The sequence below is a fragment of the Lepidochelys kempii genome, chromosome 5 (assembly GCF_965140285.1).
Source record: "Lepidochelys kempii isolate rLepKem1 chromosome 5, rLepKem1.hap1, whole genome shotgun sequence".
NCBI classification, from domain to species: domain Eukaryota; kingdom Metazoa; phylum Chordata; order Testudines; family Cheloniidae; genus Lepidochelys; species Lepidochelys kempii.
Window position 1 is genome coordinate 83,137,043 of NC_136384.1, and position 12,194 is coordinate 83,149,236.

The following is a 12,194-nucleotide window of genomic DNA, read 5'->3' on the forward strand; positions in this document are numbered from 1 at the left end:
AGAGAGACAAGCTTTCGAGCTTACACAGAGCCTGGGAATAACATGGCTACAACAACACTGCATATTTAGCATGTCCCTTAAGGGGTTATGTGAGGATGGGGAGATTTATCAAACTTTTCCTTAAGCTCAGAAAAGTTTTCAGTTCATTTTCACGGATGCATGAAGGTTTGAAATGTTTTTTTACACTGAAGAGCCTGAGTTGACTATCAGTCCCACTTTTATCCAAACCTGCCCTCAGGGATGTCTTGAGCTGCTAGGGAATTACTATGCAGAGACTGGACTTGCCTGGAGGAAATGAAAAGAAATGTGTTTGTTTTTAAAAGGCTCCTATCTGCAATAGTGTCACTAGCACCTGTGAGCTCTCCCCTATGTGTGTCTGTCACTGTTTTCTTAGCACATAATCAGCTCAAGTTTGAAAAAATATATATCATCCACCATACCCTTATCACAGCCTGAAGGGTGTATTACTAAACACAAAAGATAGAAAGCTGTGACCAAGGAAGAGAGTGATTTGTGCATAATGAAACAAGATTAGAATGCATGGGTGTCAAGATGCAAAAATCTAGACAGTTTTCCTGGCTAACACTTTCAATAATCACATTTCTGCTGGGTATGACTTAAACTTATTGACATACACTTCTAAAAGTTTCAGAGGAACAGCCGTGTTAGTCTGTATTCGCAAAAAGAAAAGGAGTACTTGTGGCACCTTAGAGACTAACCAATTTATTTGAGCATGAGCTTTCGTGAGCTACAGCTCACAAACATCTGATGAAGTGAGCTGTAGCTCACGAAAGCTCATGCTCAAATAAATTGGTTAGTCTCTAAGGTGCCACAAGTACTCCTTTTCTTTTTACTTCTAAAAGTATAGTCTGAGTTACCTTCAATAGCCCTTATCCAAATTTTCAGTTGAACAGGAGAGTTTACAAATGGGGAAACTGGCTTGTAGTTTGAACTAGTAACACTGCAGTTATTATTCTCCATATGAATTACAATGAAGACTTACTCATTAGTAGTGTGTGAGTAAATGTTTAAAGCCCTTCAAAAAAGTCAACACCTTTAGAAATGACAGCTCCGCCTCCTTGACACAAGGTTGGGAAAATCAATACACCTATTTAAGACTGTACTGCAAAAGTCACCTCTGATACTCAACTAATTATAATCTATTTTCAATGTGCAAAGGTTGATGTGCTGCAAGTGTCTGACAAGCACAATCCTTTAAAAGTCCCTGAAGCCCAGAGCTGTAATAAAATGAGATAATTTTCAATAGAAATCAACCTCTTATTGACAGCTGTTGGATGCAGCACAGCAATAATCAGCATGTTTATAAATGTATCCATCATTTGCTTCTTTAGCTTTAAAACGACTGTGGTATTGTTTCTTGTACACAGTATTTTGTAATCTTCAATTCAAAAAACAACTATAGACCAGTTAATTTATAGATCCAGTTCCCAGTTGCTCTGAAAGAATTTCAGAGGTTAGGCTTTAACAAATTCATAGCTCCTTCATAGCTTGCTCACAGATATATTCTACATAATGTATTGAAATAACCTGTTCTTTGGAAAAAAGTGCAATTGTCAGTGCTCCGCAAGGAAGAAGAGTGTTGAGGTGGGAGTCTTGCAGAGAAAAGTGTGGACTTATTAAAGGATTTTATTTATTTTTACATCACTCTTTGCTTGCAATTGGATTTTTTTCCCACTTTCTTTCATACTGACAGTACCTGTATTTGAGTACAAGAAAGAGGATTGGGAATAGAAGGAGTTATATAAAGAAGAATTAAAGCAGAGAAAAAGCTCCTCGTGGTCATATATTAATTATGAACATTATGAATATATTCTAAGCTTTTTCTAAATTCTATTTATTATTAAGAGTGCTATTTATCATTTTATAGTGCCCCAAAGTGTTCTAGGTGCTTCACACCCTTAAGGTCTTGAGGCCAGGGACTGTAGCTTTCTACCTGATTTCAAAACAGAGGCACAACTGAAGATGATGAAACACTGGAATTCACAGTGGTGAAACACTGGAATGCGTTACCTAGGGAGGTGGTAGAATCTCCTTCCTTAGAGGTTTTTAAGGTCAGGCTTGACAAAGCCCTGGCTGGGATGATTTAACTGGGAATTGGTCCTGCTTTGAGCAGGGGGGTGGACTAGATGACCTTCTGGGGTCCCTTCCAACCCTGATATTCTATGATTCTATGATTCTATGACAATGAGAAGGGAGGGGAAGAATTGTGAATGGCTGAGAGCTGCGAAATATGATCAAGGTGATCATGTGCTGGATCAGTTTAGGCAGCTGCATGTTCAATTAGAAGAAAGATGCTAAACAGGATAATGTATAATATGTGACATTTATCTTGTAGGCATCATAGAGAAAGTGAATTTTCAGGAGGGATTTAATAATGAGAGAATGGTCCCTTAGTGACCCAGAGTAGGAAGAGCCTTCCTCAAAGTTTCTTGCCTGTTACTTTGTCTGTTTTCTTTTTTTTTTTTAACTTATTTCTGACTCATTTCTCCTACATGGTTATTTTATTTTCATTTCCAGTATTCATAAGGCACCTAGAATTCTGCCAACATTAATTTCTGTTTAAAACTCTGTTTTCCAGTTTGATTTTAGAATGACAGTGGAACTACAGGAAACTCAGAACTCCACAGCTAGTCTTTTTGTGCTTGTTTCTCTATAGGGAATGACTGGTGATATAATTTAAGAAGCATCAAACTATTACCTGATCATCCTGTATGCCAGAGAGCTCATACAGTTGTAATTATCAGACCGCTTTTAAACTGCTTGTTAGCTTCCCACGTGAAGTCAGTTTGTTAGCTCAGAATGTATCCTAAATGTTTCAAAGTGTTGCAGCACTAAATATGGTAACAAAGGTTTCATCGGACTGATCAGCTGGATCATTGGCAGTGAAATACTACAATGAAGAAGACCAAAACTCAGAAAGGGCTTCAAGATTTCTGTACTTTTGTTCTGGGCCTGTGACCTAGATTTGCCAACTTTGTATTTAAAAGAGAAGGGACTGTTTTCTTAGCACCGCGCCCCCACCCCTTCCCTCAGGAGTTCCACATTCTATTTGTGGTTCTGCCACTGGCCTTCTGGGTGACTTTTGGGCAAGTCACTTCACCTCTGTCCTTCAGTTTCTCCATCTGAAAAATGAAACTTACAATACTTGCTCCTTTGTAAAGTGATCTGAGATCTATAGAAGAGCTAGGTATTATAATCACTATCTATAACAATACAGAATATGGTTTTAGGCATCTGCATAATATTACTCAGAGCTAATAATAATTTTCTCATTGGAAGGAAAAGGAATGGAGGTCAGGAAGATTGATTTAATGTTGCTTTTAAACGCTAGGGCCATTTTAGTCATTCATTCCTTGTCTCTTTACCCTTCATTCCTTTTGCCCAGCTTTTGCTTGTTATTTTAGCATTAGGCATTCAAGCCAAGTAATAATAATAATGGTACTTAACATTTCCAGTGTTGTACAAACATTAACTAATTGATCTTTTCAAAACCTCTGGGTGGGTAGGTATTATCATCAACATTGTATAGATAAGGAAACTGATTTATCACAGGCCACAAAGTGAGTCAATACAGAGATGGGATTTAAACTCAGAAATTCTTAGCTCTCATCCCTGTATTAAATTTACAAGATCATGCTACTCTTTATGAGCCCAATTCACTGTGCACTGAATTAAATAGGAGTGTTCCTTTGATGTTGGTGGGGCTTGGACCCCATATTTGTACTACATTTCCTTGCACAACCAGCTCATAGATTTCTGCATTGATTAAAGAGGATACACTTTTAAACGTAGTCTCTAAATGTGTGACTGCAATTATTTGTGCGCATAATCCCCCTTGATGTTCACATAAACAAATGGCTTTTGCATCAGGGTGGTTGAAAAGTTCCTATCAAAACTGTTTATTTGATGGAAAACTGGGATTTTCATTAAGCAACATTTTTCACAAAAAGTCTCTGCTTTCCACAGAAAATGTTGATGTTATGTCAAAATATTGACAAACAAAATATTTTAATTCAAAATGGCACTGCAGTATGCCTTAGGGCAGGGGTAGTCAATAGGTCAGCTGCTGGCCAAATCCAGACTGCCAGATGCTTTTGAACAGACCTGAAATCTATTTATTTGCTTATGATTGTTGTTATTTTATTATTATTATTATTTTATTTTATTTATTTAGATGATTAGTTATTTTATGTTCTCTGGAGTCGCCCTTGACTGTACCTTGACCAAGAAGTTTGGTACTTGACAAAAAATAATTGATTATCCCTGCCTTAAGGTATGTCTGCATTGGAATCAGGATGTACGATTGCAGCATGTGTAGATGTCTTCGAGCTAGCATTAATCTGGCTAGCACACGTAACAACAGCATTGAAGTTGCGGTAGCACAGGTTTAACTGCAGTCTGTACAAGCCTGGCTAGAGCTCTGGGTAATTTTCAGGCAGATTGTCTGTACTGAAGCCCTATATAGGCTAGAGTCCCTGCTCAGAAAAGATCTTCCATGATACACCACTTTCTCCCCTCATGGTCAGGTGAATGATATAAACCTTTGGCTGTGGTGCATCAGGGGGATAATAGGTCAAGTAGGGAGCCACGCCTATAGACGAGTGGGACCATGATGTACTCAAACTACAGTTCCCATTAGAGACTGAGGTGTAATTTTAAAACAAACAAAATTTTTTTGGACAACATATTTCATAAAAATCTAAAAATTTTGTATAGGCATCCCTCCCACTTCCATTTTCCAACCAATTCTAATTTGCATATGTTTACAGATAGGGAGTTAGCTACCTATTTGTTCCAAAAACTAAATTGTGCAATAGTTATCCAGGTTGTTAGATATATATTCAGATAATAGTCCTACTGGTCAATACCTACATTTGGGTATAAAAATGTGGTTTATAAAGTGTATATAAATGGCAGATGAAGTTTTGGAGGCTGTCTTTCCAAAACGAGACCCTTACAAAAAACATATTAGGAAATCTAATAATTTGTCCTTTTTGAGAGTATTAATGAAAACAACTCCCTTTCAGTAAGAAATTCAGAAATGAAGCTTTTTCTTCTCTAAAAATGGCCCAGTTGTACAATGCTGAAGATATAATTCATGGTAGGCCAATTTAGGTAGATTTTCAAATTTATGTGCAATACATTTTAGTAAGAGTAATTTCTTCCTCTCTTTAGGCAGTTTTCCAATGCAACTAGAATGTAAAAAAACATAAAAGAAATGTTCTTCCTTTCAAAAAAGAGCTGCTTTTCTCTCTTAAGTTTAGGTCAATGGGCATTGTTAAATCCAGCTACTGGCATTATAGAGCTGTAACTCTTCCTCTTCCTCTAACAAAGCTTTGTTTTCACAGACCTTGTAGCAACCTTCGCAGTTTACAGTGCTGGGGAAAATGTAACATTTGGGAATCTAGCTGTGTTGCCTTAGAGAGAGAATATTGATTGAATAAGTTCTACTCCTGACTGATGATATCAAATGTAAAGCTGGAGGATACAACCCCTATTTAACTTAAAAGAGGCTAAAATTAAAGTGTGAGTAAGAAAAAAGGAAAGTGATGTGAACTTCCTCTTACAGACTTCTTAGCGCATGCCCCTCAAGAATTCCATCTGAGCAGCACTAAGCAGACAGCACTAAGAACACAACAAGAAGGATGTGGATAAATTGGAGAGAGTCCAGCGAAGGGCAACAAAAATGATTAGGGGTCTAGAACACATGACTTATGAGGAGAGGCTGAGGGAGCTGGGATTGTTTAGCCTGCAGAAGAGAAGAATGAGGGGGGATTTGATAGCTGCTTTCAACTACCTGAAAGGGGGTTCCAAAGAGGATGGCTCTAGACTGTTCTCAATGGTAGCAGATGACAGAACGAGGAGTAATGGTCTCAAGTTGCAGTGGGGGAGGTTTAGATTGGATATTAGGAAAAACTTTTTCACTAAGAGGGTGGTGAAACACTGGAATGCGTTACCTAGGGAGGTGGTAGAATCTCCTTCCTTAGAGGTTTTTAAGGTCAGGCTTGACAAAGCCCTGGCTGGGATGATTTAACTGGGAATTGGTCCTGCTTCGAGCAGGGGGTTGGACTAGATGACCTTCAGGGGTCCCTTCCAACCCTGATATTCTATGAACCTGTGAGGGAGGTAAACACTACTATAACCGGAAACTTGAATCTACCGAATAAAAAACTCTGAGCCCTTACTTATAGGAGCAGTTGCTAATCAGCTAATCATCTGAGAGCAACTTCAAACTGTGGGAAAATTTCTAATCACTTTAGTGCTTCTCAACAGACTTTAATGAAAACATCAGTGAAAGAGCTTGCAGTGAGAACCAACAGAATGTAAACTCATCAACTACATTATCTGTTTATATTATTGAATGGAATTTTGTTGACAATTTTTGAATACAGACTCAATTTATAAAAACAGTAAATAATTAAGAAGTGTATATGTATTCCATACTATTAGAAGATACAGTTTTGGAGATATCATAAGGCGGATATAGAAATTTTCAAAAACTCAGTGCAAGAGAAATTTGAAAACACCATGGGTTGGATTCTCAGCTAGTGTAAATTAGCTTGCCTCCATTAAAGTCAATGAAGTTAATGGAGCTATGCCAATTTACAAATTGCTGAAAATCTGGCCCCATAACTTGAACTCTCCTTTTGATTCCACCACCACCACCCTTTCCCCAAAACTTCTCAGAAAAATCTGTCCTGAGACGATGTTCAGCAGGTGATATTTTGGATTGCTAGATTTATTGTAGAAGTTGTGAGGAAGAGGTTGAAAGTCCGGATGATAATGGGCATCTTGCTTCAGCCTTAACTGAGTGCTTGCTACTGTTTAAATTTGTATATATGAAGACATGCTCTTCACAACATCATCAAACATGCATAGCCTACTGAGGACCAATGTACCAGCTAGAGTGACCATGGTTGATGGTGTCGCACCAGGCATAATACAGTGAAGTTTCCAGACTTGGCTCAATCCTGTGAAGCCACACATTTCTGCAGTGGTCCCATGGGTGGTCAGATCATGCACCCCTTTCCACACTGATGAAGAGTTTGAGAGTACAGTGTACTGGAGTTTTTTTTTGTCTGTCCTAGTGACATTGCTGAAGAGCACACAATGCCACTTTTGAATAAAATGAGGGACTGAAGGAAGGCCAGATCTCTGCGAGATTATAGCATTTTGCATAAAGTCAAACCATTTTATGCTCAGGATTTGGTGCTGACAGCGCATATGGAATTCCCCTAGCTTCTCCAAGTATGCCTGTAAGGTCAAGGTTTCTGACCTATTTAGCAAAACAGGTTGCACACAGATTTTATAGCTCCTGAACTTTGTCTCAGTGCAAAAACTTTTTGTGTCGATACATGGACTTCATGCAGGAGGCAGTGAGACCTATTCATAGAAGAATGTCCAGTTTGCTGTGACAGTTTGAACTCTGCTTGCAGCCTATGTAGGTGAACTCATCAACACTCTCCATGGTACTTGACTCTTGATAGCCCATCTCTGAGGTTCTGGACCTTGGTCTTCTGCCATGAGCTATGGGTGGCATCTTGGGGATGTTGGAAGTCAGGGCTGAAATTCTTTGACTTCTCCTCACTACCTCCTCAGTAATTCATACTTCATTTATCTTCTGTACTCAGAGTACTTCACACATGAAACCTGATGTTCAATTCCTACTTCTTCTGAGCAAAGATTTAACAGCATTGTATTCTAGTAAGACTTGATATTACTCAGTCTGAATTCAGGGGCTGCAGGTTTGAATAATTTTTGGTGGTGCCCAGAACACGTCCAAGTCCTGTTTCCCCCCCCCACACACACACACAGACACACACCTGCCTCAGGCTCTAAGAGGAAGTTTGGGTGCAGGAGGGGGTTTGGAGTGCAGGCTCTGGGAGAGAGTTTGGGTGGAGGAGGGGTGTGGGCTCTGGGAGGTAGTTTGGGTGTTAGATGCGGGCTCTGGGAGGGGGTTTGGGAGTTGGGTATGGGCTCTGGGCTGGGGCAGAGGGTTGGAGTGCAAGAGGGGGTGTGGGAAGGGATTGGGGTGCTGGGTGTGGGAAGCGGTTTGGGTCCTGGGTGCGGGCTCTGGGAGGGGGTTTGAGTGCTGGGTGTGGGCTTTAGGCTAGGACAGAGGGTTGGGGTTTGGGAGAGGGTGTGGGGCATGGGGCTGAGCCAGGGATGAGGAGTTTGGGGTACAGCAGGCAGGCTGCCCCAGGGCTGGGGTGAGGGGCCAAAGAGGAGGACTGATCCCAGCCCTCTCCCCGCCGGCAGTAGTGAGCTCTGGGGGAGGGCCACCCGCCCCGGCTTGACACTCACCCAAGCCCTCACAGGCTGCTGCTCCGGAGGTTCTGCAAGGATAAGCGTCCACTCGCCACCCGGAGTTGACTCGGAATCACCTGACGGAGGGATGGTGGCTGCCATGCACCTCCTCCCCCTGCAGATGCAGCGGTGGCCTCAGCCTCAGTGCTCCTTTGTAGCTGGCTGTGGCAGCAGCCAGTGAGGGATCCCAGTATGGAGCTGCAGGGGGAAGCCACCTGCTGCCCAGGGCAGGCAAGGATACTCAAGGGAGATACGCAGGGGTGGCAGGCAGGGCCAGGGGACACTCTGGGGGAGGCACGCAGGGGTGGCAGGCAGGGCTGGGGGAGGCACGCAGGGGTGGCATGCGGGGCCATGGGATGCTGCCCGGGAGGCACGTCGGGGTGGCAGGTGGGGCTGGGGGACACTTAGGGGGCGGCGCATGAGGGCAGCAGTCAGTGCTGGGGGAGAGACCTGGCCCCGAATATTGGTGGAGCCGGGCACCCCGGGCCCTGATTTTGCTGGAGCCTGGGCACCATGGGCCCATACAACTCACTGCCCCATCTGAATTACTTCTACAAGATATACTACAAGGCAGGGGCTCCCAATCTTTTTCTTTCTGAGGTTCCCCCCCCCAACATGCTATATATACTCCACAACCCACCTGTGTTCACAACTGTTTTTCTGCATATAAAAGCCTGGACTGGCATTAGGGGTAGCAAACAGGCCGATTGCCGGGGGTCCCGCAAAGCTACGTTGCTCAGGCGTCAGCTTTACCCTTGGGTGGCAGGGCTTCGGCTTTCTGCCCTGGGCTCCACTGAGTCTAATGTTGGCCCTGCTTGGTGGACCGCTGGGTTGGCCTCGGATCCCTGGTTGAGAACTGCTGCTACAAAGCATTCAGCAGAATGAAATGAAATATTAGTTATCTAAACTAAATTTTATTTCCTGTACAAATGAACAAAATACCTGGTTCCTGATTAAAAGCTGATGTTATATTTAGACTGGAGGACTGTTTTTGCTTCTAACACTCCAGTACCAACCTGTGATCAGGAAGAACAAAACCCCTTTCACACACATTCTTATGTAATGTAATTGTTGAAACCATCTAACTAGTAAAAATATTTATGGAAATTGGTTTAATAAAATTCAAAGGAATAGAACTGTTGACATCACATAGATGCCTTCTACCTAATATGACTAGATCATAAAAAAAATGAATACAATTTTGGATGCATTTTTACTCCTTATAAGCATGTAAGGGCACTTGAATAGTGGAAATTCAGTAGAAATGCCATGTGACCTTTTGGTGAATTCTGAAGAAAAGGTGGCATTTGGGATGTTTTTAATTCACTGAGATGCCCATAATGAATTGGTGTGTCAAGAGGTCAGCATGGGTCCACGGAGCCACTTTGCTCAAAGGCAGTAGTGTTCAGCGGCGGGCATCTAAGAGGGTGCTTCCTCTGGTGAGAGTAAGTCGCGAGAGTCCAGGGAGCCGCTCTCTATGGCAGAAGTATCACCCAGGGTGAGTCTAAGGAGTTGCTCTCTCTGGCAGGACTGCCTAGTGGTGAATGGGGGAAGGTAGGGGAACCCAGACCCACCCTACTCCACCAGGGCCCTTAAAAAACAGTTTCCTTGTTACAGGGCTCAGGGCTTCATATCCCTGGGCTGCTTTCTACCCTTTTTCTGCCTCTGGTAGTTCCTCCCCTGGTTGCGGCATGTCATTCCCTTTGGTCTCCGTGGTTGACTGGCTTCCCTCAGTGTAATCACGGTGCTTGGCCCTGGCAGTGTGGAGTCCCGACAGCTTCTTGGCAGAGGCCTGCTGCATACAACCACTCTCCTTCTCAGCTAGTCAAGACTGAGCTGAGCTGCTTCTTTTTGTGTTCTCTCTGTGATGGGTTGGACCCCCCTTTTGGGGTGCCACCAGATATGCTAAGGTCCCACTGAGCCCATTTATCCTACCAGCCTGGATTTCCCTTACTCTGTCCTCTGTGACAGGCTCTCAAGCCCCTTTCCAGCACAGGCAGGGACACACCCAGTTGCAGACTCACACAGAGTCTGCGATCAGCTCTCTGTGGGAAGGATCAGCTAGGGGAATGCCCAGCTCTCCTGTGCACACATCCTCTGGAGTGTAAACCCAATAGTATATTGTCTTGCATTGTATAGAGATCTATATAGCTCATAAAAATCACTGCCTCCCTCAATGTGGAGGGAGATATGCAGAGCACTTTGCCCTCCCAGTTATAAATTGCACAAAGCTGGGTTTTGGAATAAACAAAAAATAAGTTTATTAACTACAAAAGGTAAATTTTAAGTGAGTATAAGTGATAGCAAACAGAACAAAGCAAATTACTAAACAAATAAAACAAAACACATAAACTAAGCTCAATACACTAAAAAACCAGGTTAGAAATAGTAATTTCTCACCCTAAATGTTGTTTTAGGCAGGTTTCAGAATTTCTGCAGCTCAGAGTTCCAGTTATTTCTCTTCACAGGCTAGACCCCCTGTCTCAGCCTAGACTCAGCCCTTGCCTTTCCCCAGCTTAATTCCTTTTTTTTTCTTCAAGTGTTTTTAGCAGTCTTCCTTCTTGGGTAGGCTGATAGTGGAGAACAGCCTTGATTGATTCCCTTCCCAGTCTTAAATAGGACTGTCATAAGGCAGGAATCCTTTGTTTCTAGTGGAAAAATACTAGCAGTGTCCAAGGTGGTACTCCATACCAGGTGATATTATCATATGACCTTGCAGTGTTAAAACCACCATGAGACAAGGTTTATTTGTAATGTCCACAGGAAGGAACTCCAGAAAAATGAGAGATCAGCATCTTCAAAGACCCATTTTGTCTTTCCTAATGGCCCATTCAGCAGGCCCTGATTGCCTACTGTCTGGTGGGCATTCCCCAAGTACACACACAGTTGTAATTGTTACATAGTCAATATTCCTAACTGCAGATACAGAACTGACACATTCATACAAATTGGATAATCACATTCAGCAAATCATAATCTTGCCAACGGTACCTCATATGACCCATCTGGCAAAAATCTTAGTTATACCATATTCATATTACAACAATATTTTTTATGAAAAATATGGGTTGCAGCATCACATCCTCCACTGAGAGCATGCCCACCAAGGATGAGTGGGCATGGCCTCTTGGACCCAAGGCAGTTTGTTAACCCTTGCATTACCAGTGAGGGGTTGATATACCTCATCACAGGGTGTACATAATTACAGGATTCTAACTCAAGGTGAACATTGAAATAAATTTCTTCATTCAGTGAGTTTTTACAAGTGTCTGAATTTTATATCACAGTTGTATTTTGTATCATAGATACACACACACACACTAAATGTTACCATCCCTCTAGCAACTAGTAAAAATATATATAATAAATAGAACTGTAATTCAAAGAATTAATAATACCAATTTAGTTGTTGACTGTGGAAGACAAATCATATATGGGATGTTATTAATTGTTTTACTGTCAACAGTTTGTTCAGTCAAAATTAGTGAAAACTCTAGGCAAATTAAATGATTTTTCTGTATGGCAACAAGGTAATTTATATCCATTTAGGTTAGTTTATAACATATGAACCTGTGAAATGTTGTTGGTATAAAGTTATACTGATGTGTCATTATTTCTTGTATATACTATTTCCTCCAAGTTTAGCAATTTCTATGAGGTTATTCAATTGATCAACAGTGGAAGATGGCGGTAGCTCAAATGGTGAAATAATGTTCTTATTGCACAAACATAGCTCTCAAAAACCTGATGTGTTGAAATTACCTCTGAGCCCATTTTTCCTTGCCTGTTTAGGACTCCAGAACCTTGCCTTGTTGAGCTAGACATACTAGCCTGCTACAACACAGACTCAGGGTTTGGGCCATGCT